This window comes from Poeciliopsis prolifica, unplaced genomic scaffold (assembly GCF_027474105.1).
Source record: "Poeciliopsis prolifica strain line A6 unplaced genomic scaffold, Auburn_PproV2 SCAFFOLD184, whole genome shotgun sequence".
NCBI classification, from domain to species: Eukaryota; Metazoa; Chordata; class Actinopteri; order Cyprinodontiformes; family Poeciliidae; genus Poeciliopsis; species Poeciliopsis prolifica.
Genome location: NW_026562559.1, coordinates 136,000 through 140,107, shown reverse-complemented (window position 1 = coordinate 140,107; position 4,108 = coordinate 136,000). Strand labels below are relative to the sequence as shown.

The following is a 4,108-nucleotide window of genomic DNA, read 5'->3' as shown; positions in this document are numbered from 1 at the left end:
AGACCTTATTAGGAGATAGCTTGTTGAACAACTTAAACGTGTAAGAGACACAGGAGGAACGTTGAGCAACCCTGAGACATTAGCCAAGACCTCAGGACAAAATGTCTCTAAGACAGTGATGGATATGAGTTCATCTGTCCAAACAGCTACCCAATAAAGCACAGCTACAGTGTTAGCCAATGAAAATGCACCGAAAGCGGGTATAAACCCTATATAAGGGGAGAGCAAAAGAGGAATGTTTGGTTGGATTCTCCAGGCAGCTTCGAGTCAAGACCGAGATGGACAAAGAACTCTGCAGCTGAAGAAGAGCCGGGGCCACAGGGACGAAGACTGTCCTGCGCACGGGGACCAACCCATCAGCCCCGCAACATGTGGCTTCAAATCGGACTTCTCTCATCGGCTGGGTTCAGACCCCAAAGACAAAGATAAAGGAAAAGATGAAGACCAAAGCAAAGATGAAGATCAAGACAAAAATAAAGACCTAAGTGCTGTGTGACCTTATCATCGATGCAGAGATGAAAGTTCATCAGACCAACAGAGATCCCTGCCTTCATCAATCAACCTCCTTCCTCCTGCTGCAACACCTTCTTCATCGACCGTTAACAGATGTGCTCTGTGGAACTAGTTGGCTGTAGGCTGCTCAGTCTGGCTAATTCACAGGGGGAAGAAGGGTGGGACATCTGGATGGAGGCCGTTAGTAGTCAGGCGAATCAAGTCTTGAAACCAGCTTAAACAGAGTTTACTTCTGGACAGGGTAAATCCCAGCAGATTTAGGAAACTCAATTTACCCGTTAGATGGAGAGCTGGTAGCACATCTTCCCTCTCAGAAGAGGAAGTAGTGACTGAGAGAGTAGAGAGTGAAGGAGGGGCAGGGGGGGGGAGGGGGTGTAGCGGCAACAACAACCTGTGATGAGGTTGGTTCTGTCCCTCCCCAGAGACGAAGCATTTCCTCATATTTGTTTATCAAACGCTTTCATATTTCATTTTGCTGTGAAGCAGAAAGATTTAAGGTAAAATAATAGTCTCTTTGATGCTTAACTTGTTATTTACAGGTTTATTTCTTATAATTATCTTTACTTGTATTATAGACATTAAACCAAAGAGGGAACTAAAGTCAGTTCTGGTTTTATCTTGGCTACTTTATGCAGAATAATAATAATCACACAGACTGGAGAGAGAAAAACCAGTTTGTGGAAATACAAGCATCAACTTGGTTTACAATTTATAACTATTCCAGGTCTCTTCAAGTCTATTTCTTTAATCTTGTTTGTAGTATAATTACTTAATATTTCCCTATCTGTAGTATTATGGAATATTTTTATTCTTTCCACAAACTTCTTAGATATTTTGAGGCTAAACAAAACTAAAACCATAGGTGGAAATACCAGGAATGTGGCCGCTCCTTTCACAAAGGCCTAAAGATCATTGTAAACAGAGACGAGCTGTAAGTTCAGGTTCCTCCCAGGTGTTGAACTGGGAGGAACCTGAACTTGTTTTGTAACTCTGCTTCAGGTTGACATTCAGAAAACATCACCGACTGACTGGATGTTGTTTGGCCAGTACTTATCTGAGTAAAACAATTAGCAACTTCTGTTAATTATAAGTTATAAATCATAATTATCAACAGTTTGCAGAACGTGTTCCCACACAAGTGCATAATTTGCAGAAGCAAATGGAAATAAAGAATTTAGGAAAGAGGAAGTAGGAGTGTTTACAGGAGTACCAGGAGATATTATGTATTGTGAAAATAGTGGTGGAAAGCCCAAACAAAGGGCCAATAATGACCTATATGCTGGTTGGACAATAAGGAGGGAGATAATAATTTGTACAGGTTGGTGAAGTAGAGAGAGAGAGATGGGAAAGGTGAGCAGGTTAGGATTTCTAAGGGTAGGAATGTGAGATGCTGAGAGTGATGAGAAGATAGAAAGAGAAATTGTAGAAGAAGATGTTCCGGTCAGATGAGGCTAAAGCTTTTTCTCTGTTTTCACTGTCAAAACAAATGTAAAAAAAGTATAAGTATAATCTGTTGAAGTTGATTCTTAGGATTAATTCTATTATTTGTCAAGATCTACAAATAACTTGTTTATTTTTGCCTGTTTTGTGTGGAGAGCTGGAGTGTGATAAAGTCTTTATGATTCCTCCAGAGTGAAGATCTCAGAGGTTCCTAGTGGTCAGAATACCCAACATCAAACATCCATATTTTTGGTCTGTATATTTACATCTACAAATTGAAACTAGTGGATTATCAGTCTGACTTACAGCCCTTTACCAAAAGCAACTAGCAGGGCAGTTTGAATTGGCTCAGTTCTGCTCTACACAGTGCGGATGGTTTATTATTACCACTGAGTCAGAGCTCTAGTAGACGATGCCAGTGTCAGTACAATGTGATCTGTATGTGACCCAAACACAACGTCCTTCATTAGTAATGGAGGACATGGAAGCCATGTTGTAAATTTCTGATTAGTCTTTTGCTTTTGGTCAGACTCAGTGACTGCTGTGAGTTTTTGCAAATGGTGAATTGGATTATTGTAAGAGAGAAACTATTGTAATGTGACCTCTGACTTCACTCTCTAATCAATCAGAGACCATCAGACTTCTGTCATGTTTTTCTTAACTAATTACTACTTTATTTTACTAATATTACAACTTTATTTTATTCTATGCTGTTGTTTTTTATTTTAGTAATATTACAACGTTTTTCTTGCCATGTGACAACTTTATTCTGGTAACATTATGACTTTATTTTCACATTATAACAGAAACCTCCTCACGTTAAATCCCTGTGTCTGGCTGTGTGTCCACTCTTCCCATCATGGCTCTACAGGCAGTCATTAGAAATTTAATTGTTTTCTTCTTTTCTCTCAGACACAATTACGCCTTTCGCTCTGAGCCGTGCACAAACGTGGAGATGAAACTTCGACCTCATAAGATTGGAATATTTGTGGACTATGAGAAAGGAGAGGTGAAAACAAAACCTTGTTTTACTTTCAGAAACTCATCAATCTAACGATTAATGGCTGGATGTGAAACCTTATTAAGTTAGTAAACTGTCCTTGTTCTTTTCTTCTTCCCACAGGTATCTTTTTACAACGTCGATTCCAAAGTCCACATTTACTCTTTCCACGACATCTTCACTGAAAACCTCTTCCCCTTCTTCAGCCCCTGCACCAACAAATCAGGAAAAAACGAAATGCCCCTGATCATCAGTCCAGTAAACATGGAGTAAAAGCTCCTCAGACACTTAAAATGAGTTGCTTCTCTTTTGTTCAGCTTTTTCCATCTTTATGAGTAGAAATATAATGTGATAATTTAATACTGGAGATCTGGAGCTGGAATCCCAGGATTGTTTTGTTTTCTTGTTGATGCCTTTAGACAAGAGTAAGAGGATATCTACCATCTTGAAAATGTATTAGTTTGCACACTTCCACTACAATGCTAGTAGCAGAGCAAATTTTTTAACTAACTTTGAAAATGTTCAGTGCATTTAGCTTCCCTTAAGTACATTTTTCCAGATTAATTTTAAAGCACAAATTGACTTTTCTGTTTTGTAAACGTTCAGTTATAATAAAATTTGACATCTGTGTCAAAGTTTTGGTTTTTTAGTGTTAAGAATAATTAAATGCTTATGTCCATGCTCTTATTTTGAAGTGTGTGAAGGTTATTTATGCAGCTGTTCTGTTAACCCCTCATTCTTATTTCCCATGAAATGTTATTGAGCAAGTGGCAAAAATACAACAAATGAAAAAATGAGGATTATGTAAAAATACAAAACTCACATGGGGAAACAACTAGAGGTGATCATCAAATATATGCAAAATATCCAAGTATATAAATTATTTTAGAGCTTCCTCATGTTCACCTCATTATTATCAACATGGTGGAAATATATGTTTGAAATAGTAAATATTTTATTGCTGATATCTTGAACTGGGACTCAATATAAGAAATACCTTTATAATTAACTAATAATATTTAGTAATAAAGTGATTTCAGATGTCTGGAATATAAGTGTGGTGAAGCTGATTTTATGTTAACACGGCTTGCCATAAAAGACACAGTGGTACCAAAGTCAGATCATGACCCACGTCAACATGTTCTTGTTTAACTA

The 4,108-nt window shown here is 37.9% G+C and overlaps 1 long non-coding RNA gene across 3 annotated transcripts; it reads left to right on the top strand.

Annotated features, from left to right (window-relative positions):
* Positions 1 to 248: 248 nt before the first annotated feature.
* Positions 249 to 3,640, top strand: LOC129356667 (uncharacterized). Of its 3 annotated transcripts, none has more exons than XR_008605439.1 (4): positions 249 to 631; positions 2,145 to 2,205; positions 2,866 to 2,962; positions 3,077 to 3,640. It is a non-coding gene; the product is annotated as an uncharacterized LOC129356667 (long non-coding RNA). The 3 variants fall into 3 exon arrangements; XR_008605438.1 differs by having other exon boundaries at positions 249 to 754; XR_008605437.1 differs by having other exon boundaries at positions 249 to 1,010.
* The last annotated feature ends 468 nt before the right edge of the window (positions 3,641 to 4,108 follow it).